This window comes from Ambystoma mexicanum, chromosome 12 (assembly GCF_040938575.1).
Source record: "Ambystoma mexicanum isolate Mex_15411 chromosome 12, UKY_AmexF1_1, whole genome shotgun sequence".
NCBI lineage: Eukaryota > Metazoa > Chordata > Amphibia > Caudata > Ambystomatidae > Ambystoma > Ambystoma mexicanum.
In genome coordinates this window covers 242,823,980-242,837,509 of record NC_090936.1, presented here as the reverse complement: position 1 = coordinate 242,837,509, position 13,530 = coordinate 242,823,980, and the positions used below count along the sequence as shown (strand labels likewise).

General features: G+C 47.1%; 1 long non-coding RNA gene across 1 annotated transcript; it reads right to left on the bottom strand.

Moving 5' to 3' along the window:
• Positions 1–1,190: 1,190 nt before the first annotated feature.
• LOC138513483 (uncharacterized) lies at positions 1,191–9,243 on the bottom strand. Its single transcript, XR_011281762.1, has 2 exons — positions 9,122–9,243; positions 1,191–4,739 (listed from the first exon to the last, which is right to left on the bottom strand). It is a non-coding gene; the product is annotated as an uncharacterized lncRNA (long non-coding RNA).
• Positions 9,244–13,530: the final 4,287 nt, after the last annotated feature.

The following is a 13,530-nucleotide window of genomic DNA, read 5'->3' as shown; positions in this document are numbered from 1 at the left end:
ATTCAGCCAATTCTGTCGATTTTTTGTTAGCGTTGTGTGGGAAGATTTACCTCCAGGGTTTTCCGGGAAGTAAATCTTCCACTCAAAACCCAACCTCATAATTTGGCGTAGTAGTAAAATTGCCAGTAGCTTAATTACCGCCAATTATACCACTTAACTGCGTACTCGTATTGAGGCTGTTCATTTCTTTCACACAGTACCGGCCTTGGGGCAGGGCCACCCTGGATGCCACATTAGCCTGCCTGCCACACCAGCTTGGGGGAGTCTTTCAAGGGCTCCCCCGAGCTGGCGTGGTGGGTGAAGGTGAGGCAGGTGTCCTATTTTAATGAGATGTGCCCCGCTCACCTGCCTGTGCGCCGGCAGGAGACCACGGTGCTTTTTCTTACAATACTGCACGGCTGTCACAACAAAACATGGAGCAGCAGCCCCATGCTGGTTTGACAGTCGTGCTGTATTGTAGTGTGTAAGTCCCCGCTCCGGCATGGGATTGGGGGAGTTAAGCACTTAATTAAACACAGCAAAAAACATTTGGCGCGCGTCCCGACCCCAGGGACCTGGGTCAGGGACGCTGTGGGTTGGCGGGGCCTCTGGTGCATCAAGAGTTAAGGCCAGCCCTTCTCTCACATAGCACTGAGAGACAAACTCTGTAGGCAGCCCTACCGAGGCCAGTAGAAAAATGTTTATTTGCCCCCAGTGCCTCTCCTTTCTGGCTGCTAAGTGGAGTCTGGTTAATAATGAGGGGGTACGGTAGTGTACTGGTTTAAGAGGACATAAAGAGCCCGCCTTAACCCAGCTTCCATGCCTAATGTAGCCGGCTAATGCTACCATTCCCCCTTTTGGGAGGCACCCCCCACTTAAAAAATAAAAGCTGTCTGAGCACGAGTCCCTATCTTTACTGAACACATTTTTTGTATGTAGAACGGGCCACTCACTGATAGGTACCATAAAATAGTAATAGTAAGCAGTGCTCAGATGCCTGAGGGTTGGTAGTGCTATATAAATGCGAATTATTATTATTAAAAATGATCCAGCCGAATCCAGGTCTCACAGAGGTGTGTAAAAATGCATGGAGAGAGGATATTGGGATTGATGAGCACCATATTGTGTCTCCCTTCTGGTGCCCTTCAGGGTGGGCCTCTGTTTCCCCTGCGCGTACAACGCACAGGAGTGAGGGACTCGGAGCCAGAGAATTATGCATGTTATCTCCTTTATTCCTTTTCATTCTGCCGCGAATGCAGACAATTCCCTCTGCGCATACGTGAGCATGCGCAAGCCTGATTGGTTTCCGTCAGCGTGACGAGGCTCCTCGTCAACACGTGTTAACTGTGCAGGCAGGACATGACATATTTCCCTCTCGGGCAAACAGAAAACTGCTTTACTCATAGGTGGCTTCACAACTCTTTGATTAGTATTAAGGGCCTTGTGATGCACTGCTTGGGCCTCATCGACACACCTGCAGGCGGCTCAGTCTCTGTCGAGGCCACGTTCTCATTCCCTGACCTCACTTGATCACCTTCCGCAGCACTCTCCTCATCCTCGCACACCTTCTCCCCTTGTCAGTAGCGTCGGAATTGTGATACATTCTGCATGATCACTCGCCCCGGGGATCGGGCAGTCACCCTGGACCCTTTGATCTGCGTGATGACAAAGGGGTCGGCAGGATCAAATCAGGACTCTGACTTCTGTTCTTGCTTCTGACACATGAGGACTTTGTCTCCTGTTTGCAGTGTCGTCCACTTTTCTCCCCTCTTCTCATCAGCATATCTTTTCATCACTTGTTTCCTTGTTGCGTGTTCATTCTGGAGCACCTTTAGATCTGTATCTCTGCAGTCTCCGCTGGGGTCAATCTTGTCTTCACTTTCCTCTGAAACAGCAATTCCGACAGGCACTTTCCCATTTTTCCATGCGGTGAGTTCGATAATTCCAGAGCATGCTATACAGCGCCTGGTTCAGCGACCTCTGACTCAATGCATTCTGTAGCAGCACCTTTTTCAAACTCCCCATGAACCGCTCAATCATCCAGTTGGCTTGGCCAAAGGGGTGTAATTTTCTGTGACGTACGGCCATGTGGCTCATGAATTGGGCAGACTACTAAACGGAGACCCATTGTCTGACTTGAGCGTTTCAGGAATGCCCCACGCTGAGAATATGATGTCCAGCTCAGGGATGACGGTGCTGACTGCTGTGGACAAGATCATCTGTACCAGAGGGGATCGAGAGAATTCATCCATGATCACCATCCACTATTTCCCTCTGCTAAACGGTCCAAAAAAGTCGATTGCGACATATGCACATGGTGCCTCCGGCAGCTCAGACATCCTGAGTGGCTCTGGATTACTGGTCTCCGACATGCACTGGCACAGATGGCATCCTTTCACGGTGTCCCCCACCATGGAGTTAATCCCTGGGAACCACATCATGTGTCTTATCTGACGATTGGGGGCCATCATACCACGATGCCCTTCATGTGCCAAGTTCACTACTTGCTGTCGTAGGTCTGTAGGTATAACAATCTGCCTTCCATGCATTACAAGGCCCTCTGCAGTCACTGACAACTCATCTTTCACTTGCTTGAATGCCAGCATTGGTCTGTTGTTGTGTGTTCTAACTCAATGTCTCTCCATCTTTGCGACATGATGAACTCTTTCACTTTCTGCAACATCCAGTCGCACATGGTGTGGTCTCTCACCTTGCTCGACGTGAGTGGCTTTGGGTGTCCCCGCTGAGCGAGGAAGTTTATGTATCCCTCCGTCATGGACAGGTCACAATCGTGTTTCACAAGTGGTGCCTCAACATGAAATCAGTCAGATTGTACTCCTTGCCTGGCTTGTGCAAGATGGTGAAGGTGAAATCGTGCAGTCTCATCCCCCACCTTTCAATCCTGGGAGGCATTTTGCAATGTGGGTTTCCATATATTGTGACCAATGCCTGGTGGTCAGTCACCACTGTGAACGGTTTTCCCAGGAGGAACATCTGAAAATGCTCACACGCCCAGGTGACTGCCAGTCCCTCCTTTTCCGGCTGTGAATATTTACTTTCAGCATCCGTCAGCATCCCTTGGACTGTCTCTGCTAGGCTTATGCTGTGCTAAGATGGCTCCCAACTTGACCGGGCTTGTGTCCACCGCATTGAGTGCATTTGGCAGGGTCGAAATAGGCCATACACGCAGCCGATCTAATGTCTCTCTTCATCTGGCTGAATTCCCATTTGCAGGCTTGGTCCCACTGAAATGTTCCCCTACTTGGTGTGTTCCCTTAGTGGTGCACTCGTGGTGGCGAAATCTCTCGGGTACCTGATGCAGTAGCTGGTCATCCCCAGAAATGACCTTATGTCACTCACATCTTGCGAGGGCTAAATCTTTTCAATCGCGTTGACTTTCCCCAGGTCAGGGCTCATCCCTTCTTGTGAGAACACGTGCCCAAAAATTTGAGGTTCTTTTTGTGAATTGCATACTTCTTGGCATTCAACGCCAGCCTCGCCTGGGAGAGATGTAGGCATACCTGGTGTAGGGCCTCATCATGTTTTTCGAGATTTGCTCCGAAAACCAAAATGTCATTGCTGTAGTTGAAACAGTTCTTTATATGCCTAATGACCCTCCTGATGCTCTCCTGGAAGATCTCAGCAGCTGCTGATATCCCATAACTCAACCTCTTGAATCGAAATGGGCCTTTGTGAGTTGCAAATGTGGTTATGTACTTCGACTGCTCATCTAGCTGGATCTGGTGGTACTCTTTGGAGAGGTTGAGTTTAGTGAATACCTTGGCTCCATACAGCATGCCTATCATGCCGTCCAGATGCATGCCTGGGTGTCTCTCTCGTTGAATGACTTTGTTGACCTGGCATATGTCCACCACACAGAGACAAATCTTTTCAAAGGACCCTTGCTTGGGTACCGCCATCACATGCTAGACCCACAGAGTGGGCCCCAGGGCTTGTTCTATGATATTGTCCTCCAGCAGACTCTGGATTTCTTTCTCTATTTGATGCTGCATGTGAATGGGTATCTCCCGGGGGTGTTGTGTCACTGAGATATTGATCTGTCTATGTGTAAGATGACTGGGTCCCCTTTCAAACACCCTAGTCCTGAATAGTTCTGGGAATCGTTGCACCACTGACACTTTGTGCTGCATAGAGTATGTCACAGCAGCAATCTTCATTTCAAGGGCCATTGATTGACCTAACAGATTACTTCCATGCACTTCTCCTTGAAGAATGTGCAGCTTTTCCAAGGCTCTTCTCCCTTTTTAGCTCAGTATCATTGAGAACATGCAATGATTTTGAACTGGGCCTCGAGCGGCCCACAGGAATAGTTTCAGCTCGGAGGGTTCTAGCTCTGGCGGGTGTGCCATCTTGTGAAATCCAGATATTCAAATGATGTTTAGCATGGCTCCTGTCTCAATGACAAACTTGGCGGGGTACTGATCCACTTGGATGTCGATATCTCCATCTGGGGCAGTCACTACATCACTCATCATGTATGCGTATTCATGCGAGTCTCTCTCTCCCTCCGGTGGAGACGATGTCAACCTCCCAGTAATTTGCCAAACGTGACTTACCAGGTCTCTTCTTGCGTTGGTGTCTCTTCTGGGCCCTGGGGAACGTGAATTGTTCTCCTATATAATACGCTCGGAGCACCTCTTTGCGCCTCGTATGGTGGCGAAGTTGCATACAATCGCCATGTGGTTTTCATGTCCACAATCGGTGCACCTCTGTCCAAATGCAGGGCATCGTGTTCCTTCCTGATGGGGAAAAGGCAGACCACACCTATAACACTTTCCAGTGGTGGCATATTTTCTTGTCGGGTTGACCGACATATTTATTTATTTATTTATTTGGATTTATAAAGGGCGCAGCAGATGGAGGGCATCGTGGCTCTCGTTACAGGGATAGGTGACAACTTGTTGCATATGCAGTAAAGAGAAGTCATGACTTAGTTACATGGATAGCAGGCAAACAGCTTGGTTTTGTATAGCAGAAACAGGCAAACATGCTAGACTCATAGAAAGAGATCATTTGTAGCACATTTGAAGAGGGTGGGAGAGGAGACACAGAGGGGTAAGCAAGAGTTAATTAAAGAGCGGTTTTCAGCTTTTTCCGAAAAAAGCATGTAGGGAGGTTTCTGCTCTCAGTGCAATGGGGAGTGTATTCCATAACTTGGTGCCAAGTATGGGAAGCCTATTCCTCCAGCTTTGGCTCTGTGGATGCGTGGTATGGTGAGTTGGTTAGTGTAGCAGGTTCTTGTCGGCCGGGTTGAGGTGGAACTCGATAGCGTGTCTGAGGTAAGAAGGGGCAGTGAGGTTGATGCATTTGTCGGTGGTGGTAAGGATTTTGAATGTGATACGGTCTTTGACAGGGAGCCAGTGGGCGGATTTCCTAGCTTGTGTGATGTGATCTCTTTTTGGAATACTTAGTGCTGCTCTTAGTGCGTTATCTTGGGTGATTTGGAGTCTATTTATGTTTTTTGTGGAGGGGCCAGCAAGCAGGGCATTACAATAGTCAAGCTTGGATCCAATGGTCACTCTAGCTATAGAGAAGCAGCTGTCCTTAGTTAAGAAGGGTTTAATGGCGTTGATGAGTTTGGTGTTTAGTGTTTAGTGCAGAGGCAGAGACAATGGCACTGACTTGCTTGTTTATGGACAAAGTGGCATCTATATGGACCCCTAATGTTATAACAGATGAGAGCACTGGGATGATACAGTTATCGATGTTGAAATTAGCATAGTGAGAGACTAGATTTGCTAGTGTAGATTTTTGGCCAAGAATGAGATTATCGGTCTTGTCCCCATTGAGGCAGAGGCCATTGGTAGCCATCCAGGCTTGTATAGTGGCATAGATTTGTTGAAGAGTGGTAGCATCTTGTGAGTATAATCCGGATAGAGGAAGAAGCATTTGGGTGTCGTCCGCACAGTTTGTGTAGGCGATCCCAAGTGCATCCAGTTTGTCAAAAAGAAGCTTAGTGAAGAGATTGTACAGCGTAGGTGCCATACAAGATCCCTGGGGGACGCCACAGTGAATAATGGTGGGTGCTGCATTTGCTGTGTTAGAAAAAACTTTCCTCGCTCTTCCCTCTAAGGAGGTGATCCAGGTAGCTGCATGCTCAGAAAAGTGAGCATCCTGTGTGAGGTGTGTAGTGAGGGTTTTGTGATCTACTAGATCGAATGCCGCAGATAAGTCCAGAAGGAGGAGGAGGGCGGGTTTGCCATTGTCAAGGATACGTGTTATTAGATTTTTTTTATGTCTAACAGGGCGGTTTCTGTTCTGTATCCTTTGCAGAATCCTAACTGCCTTTTTCGTAGGATGGAGTTTTTTTCTAGATAATGTTGAATCTGGATGTGGGCGGCTTTGTCTAGTAATTTGAGCAGAAATGGGATGGTAGTTATAGGCCGATAATTGTTAGGCTGGGAAGGGTCAAGTGTAGGTTTCTTTAAGAGGGGGCGTACCCATGCCCCTTTAAGGCTGTCAGGGACATTGCCTGTTTTAAATGAAGAGTTGATGAACGCGGTAAGGAGAGGGGCTAGTGGCTCGGTGCAATCCTTAATAATGTTTCAGGGGCAAACATCATCTTTACATTGTGATGGTTTGAGTTTTTTGAGAATGTCTATGACTTCTGCTTCAGAGATGTCTTTAAGTGCGAATTTGGGGAAGTTGAAGGTTTTGCTATTAGGCAGGGACCCTACTTGGCTTTTGTTATGATTAAGAATGATTTGGTGATGTTTCAGAATTTTGTTTTGTAGCAGGTCTATTTTCTTTAGCATGGCGGCTTGTATGCTGTTACACCATGCTTCATCTTTAATAATTTCGTCTGTGGAGATAGGAGGGGCTGTGAGTTCATTAAAGATAGTGAAGAGTTCTTTGGACTGGGAGTTGGCTTGGGAGATTCGGTTATTATAGGCTTCTGATTTGGCCATAAAAATGGCTTCTTTGTATTTTTTGGTAATATTTTTGAGATTTTCTTTAGCTTTATCACTAGGGTTAGCCTGCCAGGTTTTTAGCGCCTGGCGTTTGTCTTTACGTAGGATTAGGAGCTCATCCGTGAACCAGGAGTTTGCGTGTAGAGACTTTTTTTTCTTTCTTTTTTTCTAGTGGGGCAGTGGAGTTAACTGAATGCGTGATTGTGCTCTTGAAAATGTCAGCTAGGACATTTGGGTCTTGCAAGAAGGGAGGTGCTAGGCAAGGAAGGTCGAGATAGGGGCGTATGTTTTCTGCTGTAAGCTTTTTGGCATTTCTTGCTAGTATAGCAGGAGCAGGAGTGGTGTGTTTGGTGTTGGGAGCAGTGGGGATGGTGAATTGTATGCAATGATGGTCCGTCCAAGGGAAAGCAGTGTTAGAAGAGATGGTGGAGTCACATTTGTGGTCAACCACCCAATCAATGGTGCGGCCTTTAGTGTGGGTAGGGGTTGTGATTTTCTGGGTGTAACCCAGATCTGTCAGGTCGTTGCAGAGTGAAGTGGCGGCTTTATCAAGAGGGTCATTAAATCCTAGATTTATGTCACCTATCAGTAGCGTTTTGGTGGATTTTTTTATGTTTTCACTAAGTAAGTGTGTGATGTGTCCTTGAAAGTCAGCCAGGTGGCCTGGTGGTCTGTAGACAACCTGTATGTTTATGGTGTTCATGGGATATAGGGATAGTTTGGCTGATAGTATGTCTGCATTACACTCCCAGTCGTGGGGTATGGGCCTGAGGGCAAGTGCCTCTTTGAAGATCAGGGCAATCCCTCCTCCTATTTTAGTGAGTCTACCCTGTCTAAGGATAGAGTAGCCTGGTGGTAGGGCTAGTGCTATAGTTGGGCCAGATGCCTCATGAAGCCATGTTTCAGTGATGGCCAATATATCTAGGTCCTGAATAAGGATGAGGTTGTTAACTTCAACGGCACTGGGAGAGCGGACATTAAGTAGAGCACATTTGTATTTTGGAGCATCGTTAGTTTTGTTAGCTAGAGCTGGTTTGGCCATTTTGGGTGTAGATTGTGTTGCTTTGCTAAGGTGGGGTTTAGGCTTAAAGTTCAGAGGTGGTAAGGTAATGGTAATAGTGTTTTTAAAGCCTAATTGGTGAGAGTGCAGTCTGCATGTGGTGCAAGTTCCTAGTCTGGGGTTTGTAAGTGTAACATGAATTGGGCTAGAACTGAAGTGCACGGGTAGAGTGCGAGATCTGAGTCTAACGAGTCAGGCGTGGCAGTTAGGCGTGTTCGTGAGGGCAGAAGAGGTGCTGGAGGTGGAAAATGTAGGCTTATGGGTGTTAATCATAGTGTTGTTGTTTAAACTGAGTGGATTAGGGCGGTTCCACCCTGTAGAGAGCAGTATGGTGTCGAGGAGGAGCAAGGTACCTAGCATGTTAATGTGGTGGAGCGAGGTGTACATACTAAGCATGTGATATGCTGTGTAGGGGACCGGTTAGCTAGGTTAAGTGCAGTGTGGGGGTAGGGCTGTGTCACGTGTCACGATATTTGTATAACGTGGGTAAGTGGGTCAGATTTGACAGTAGGGTAGTACAGAATAGGCTGTTTCGCTGTGTAGGGAGGTGGGTTATGTACCCTAGCAGTAGGCAGTGACTATTTAGGCTGCATGATAGGATATTTCATGGAACACTAGTAGGGGCAGCGGGCTAGAAGGCAGCAATCTGAGCTAGATAAAATACAACAATTGAGCAGGGCAGTAGGCTAGAAGGCAGCAATCTGAGCTAAGTGAGAATAGAGCCTTTTACCCAGACTTAATAAAGTAGCACGATATGCATTGTCACAGTACAGAAATTTGGCTAACGAGCGAAAAGAGTAAACATCAACAAGCTGGTAAGTGAAAAGGCAAATGCATGGTACATTAGGCTGATGTTTTAACCTGAGCGCGATAACAAGGCATATTTTGGCATGATGTGAGCGTGACATCGACTGGATACTTGTGTCTGCTACACAGCAGGGGAACTTGCAGAAGGAGTTGAACATTGGCAGACAAACAGGTAAGTGAACAATAGTAAGGGTTTCGTAGGGGATTAGAATGTTTTAGTGTAATTTGAGGGCAGCAAGAGTTACTGAGCCATGATACGTTTGTCGTAGAGAAGTTTGAATCAATTGTCAAGGAGTGGTGGCAATGGGCATTGATATGCGAATAATAGACAGGGAGGACTCACCAAGTGAGGCAGTGGATTGAGGCTTAGCTTGTGGGTGAGAGGGCTAGCTTGACTGGCGCCGCAGCTTTGCCTGCGCTCGGTCAGCTCAGTCAGCTGTGCCTTTATTCGTGCCTTCGTTCGGGCCGGCGCTCGCCTGCTGGCGAGGTGTGATTGGTCAGAAGAAGCGTGCGTCAGCCAATCAGGTGTTTTGGTGGTCAGCTGATCAAAGGCCAGGGGTGGGGGGAGGTTGCATCGGGCAGGGCGGTCCTCTTAGGATAGGCCACACCACGTTGTAGGCAATGGAGAAATGTAGTAGGCAACCCAAGGTAAACCCAATTCCTGGTTAAAATGGGACAGGCAGCACAAGCGATTCTTTTCAGTATGCTTGCTCTTTGACCTGTCCTTTTCCAGTTTCTATCTGCGTAACTTGCGAGTCTGCTCTCGCTTCCGTCTGTGCCGTCTGGAGAATGGTGGCCAGAGAAAGCAGTTCCCTGAGTAATTTCTTTCTGTAGGAGGACGACAAACACCCTCCAATGATCCTTAGTCAAATTACCTCCTCATTCGAGAAATTTTGAAAATCACAGTGAGCCACTAATTTGTGCAGTCGAGTTGCGAAGGCGTCCCTGGACTCACCAGCCATTTGACAGGCAATGTTGAAAGTATGTCTCTCGTGTTTGATGTTGCGCTGGGGGTCAAAGTACGTACACAACACCTCTTTAAGTCCTTCATACATCTTGACATTTTCAGACGGGAACGTGGGGCGAGATGTTCAACTTCGTCCCGAGAGTATTGCTGCTCAGTACGCTTAGCTGGTTCTATACTTGACCTTTATTATCAGTTCACTTAGGCTGTTACAAAAGATCACTTGAGGAACACCACTGGGTCCGATCACCCAGGCTGGCCAAGCTCCAACTGACACTGGTTAGAACCTTTCACACACACTCACAGGACAACATTCCTCAACAGTACTCTAACATTCCCACAGCTCATGCATTCCCAGATACATAGCTCTCAACCATTTGTGTCGCAAAAGCGGGTGAAAACACCCGATTTTATTTTTGGCGGGTGAGAGCCCATTTAAATGAATGGGCGTGCAGGAGGCTTGGTGGGCGTGTCAGCTCTTTACAAGGCGTGTGACACACGCCAAAAGCGTGTGAGTTGAGAGCCATGCAGATATTCACACTGATCTCTCTGTTATCCTTGATACACTTCAAATCACACAGTGCTCTATTTACCAAGATAAACTACACGTTCAAATTGTAAACATTTGGTTTGGTTTTGCTAGGACCAAACATAACATGCATGGTGAAAAGTCATAGGGGCTGATTCATGGAATTATTGCACCGAAAAACGGGGATTTGTGCGCCATTCTGCCCGCAAATCCCTGTTTAACAAATGGGGATTTGTGGGCAGAATGGCGCACAAATCCCTGTTTTTCGGCGCAAAACATTCCATGAATCGGCCCCTAAGTGTAGCTAAAAGTCTTTGTTGTGTTGCACAACATAAATCCTGCAAAGCCTCAAAAATTGGTAATACTAGCTCACTCTTACACAAACTAGTTAACACTAACTCATTCAGGCCTAATAGCCTTCTCACACATCCTTTTACACTTTGGACATTTCTCATAAAATTAAACTTAATGTGTCCATGGAAGTCCATCTTTGCCAGAAAGTCCTGAAGATGTTACGCTTAGATCACTAACATCAGAACTTCAATATGAGTAAACAACTCATGCATTTTCTCTAAAACTTAAAATACAATGCGCTTCACACATCTCATTACATATTTCTGGAATACTTTCCATATGCTGTCAATTCTCTACTTGAAAGGATATGCATCTCGTGCCCAAATATCACCATCAGAAACGAGAACTGCTTTCATCGTCTCATTTCGTTTCAACTGTCACAAGGTCCCGCTGCAACTTTCAAAGTGTCTACGCGTTCCTTCTTTAATGCCGTAACACTTATGTGAAACTTGAAATCTCCTTTTGCTTGCTGGTGCCTCTTCACTCATTCGTTTGTTCCTGAACAGTCGTAGCAAAGTCATTTCAGATTCCCATACTTTAATTTGATACGCTTGCTGGGAATCGCTCTTATATGTTCCCGCAACATTTTCTGGTGACAAAGTTTCCGTCACGCACCATACTACTTCTGCAAAGCACTTTCTCCTTTGCTGCGCTCGGCATCAATACTCCGCTTCCCACTTCCTTCCTGATTCTGACGGCAAGCACACAGTGCAGAGGTGCTTTACTCAAACTCTGCGTTAAGCTTCAATATGTGGAGCATTACGGCACACTTGCCTCATCGAGCGCCCTAATGTTGGTTTATTCAAGTGTTCTACCGCAGCCTACTCTGGCTTCCCAACGCTCGGCATCACCAGCTGCTCCTAGTGTGATGTCATCAGTCCTCGGACAACTACAGAGCATCCACATCTCCTGCTCCCAACCGTCACACAGCCAACATACCGTTGCCAGATTCGCCGAAACCCATGGGCCTTCACTTCAATTCCCCACGGACAGAACTGGGGCTTCGTTATCACTGGGCCTGCATTTCTATTCCCCACAGACACAACTGGGGCTCAGGCCAGTAACGTACTCTTAGCATGTCTTCTTATCGTACTTAATTATGCGGGCCCATTTGTCATTTAGTTCATTACTGGCTGTGAACACCTTTAACATCAGGAATCTTACAGATCACTTGGAAACTTTACTTCAAAGCCAAACTTCTTCTCCTTTTTAACTTGGGCTCTGAATTAATCTAGTTTCCCTTAAGTCACTTTTCCCCTGTCACCAGTGCAAGCACTTATCTTTTCTCTCTATAATGCTGCCCTGGGCTTTCTTGAGTACCCTTTTTTAATGCTGCGTTACCTCCTAACTTTTCCTTCAGGATCTGCGCAGAATCCTTAACTCTGGGGTTCTGAGTTTGGCATCTTTCTGCCCTGGAAGCGCTGAACCTTTCTTCCCCTTAAATTCTGCCCTGGGTGATGGGACTTACTTCATTCTCACTGGGGGGCAGTGGTTCCTCTTCCTTTCATGCTGCTCCCCCCTCAGCAGACTGCTTCTTCTTTTTCTGCACGCGTGCACTTGAATTCAGTTTTCCTCGTCGCCATTGCTGCTCATTACGCTTAGCTGGTTCTATGCTTGAGCTTTATTATCAGTTCACTTAGGCTGTTACAATAAGATCACTTGAGGAACACCAATGGGTCCCATCACACAGGCTGGCCGAGCTCCAGATGACATTGGTTAGAACCTTCACACAGGCCAACATTTCACAACAGTACTCCAACATTCTCACAGATCATGCATTACCAGATAAGTACTTTACAACAGTCCCCAACTAAGTTGATGAGCAGCTTCCTGGCAAACTTGTCTGGGGCCTTTTCATCATATGCAGCCATGTAGTTTTCAAATCTCTGTAGCCATCTCTCCCATCTCTGATCTATGGCTTGCTGATCACCCATGTCAAATGGGCATGGTCGCCGAAAGGCAGTAGCACTGGGCCCTTCATCCTTGGAGGCAATCACTTGCCTGCCTCTGGCTGGCTCTCCATTCCCAGGCATCTTTGCAGCAAGCAGGTGCTCCTCAGCTGCACACTCGTGTGGAAGCAGGCACAGTGCTCACTAAGGTTCAATCTTTCTTATCTATTCACCTGGTTTTATTTATGACCCTTTTCTTTTGCCTTTTTTAAAGTTTTGTTTTTTACATGGGGTGCAGAGATCCCACCTTCGTCGACAGTTATTGTGTCTCCCTTCTAGTGCCCCTCAGGGTGGGCCTCTGCTCCCCTGCGCGCACGCCAAGCAGGAATGAGAGACACGGAGTCAGAGAATTATGCTTGTCATCTTCTTTATTACTTTTCATTCTGCTGCAAACACAGCAAACTCCCTTTGCGCATGCCTCAGCATGATTGGGTCCTACCGGCGTGACAAGACTCCCCATCAGCCGTGTTCACCGTGTGTGGGTGGGACACGACATCCCACTGCTTGCAACTTGCTTCTCCATAAAGTCATATATTTCTAAATTAGTTATCTTCTTTGAGCCAGCGACTAGCTTAACTTAATACCGCCAAACGATCTGCCTTTATAATCGCAGTTAACACTTGCAGTCGAGAGCTAAAACAACTCAGTCTTTCCGGCAATCAAGCTTGGGACAGCACACACAGGCCTCTGACCGGCTCCTAAACCCCTTGAGAAAGTTAAAGCCTCTAGCAATGAGGCGTGTGCTCCTTCCTGTGCCCGAATGCTTTAACTCGCAGATGAGCGCTAGGTGAGACAAGCGATAACACAGCAGACCATGTGGGACATGAGCAGCAGCCCAGAGGATTGACTGTCAAAATGAAGGATACCAAGTTTGAAAGGCACTAAGCGCTTAAAGTGCCGAGATTACTGTTGGCAGTTTCCAGTTCTGCCTATATTTATACATTCGCTTGTGCCAT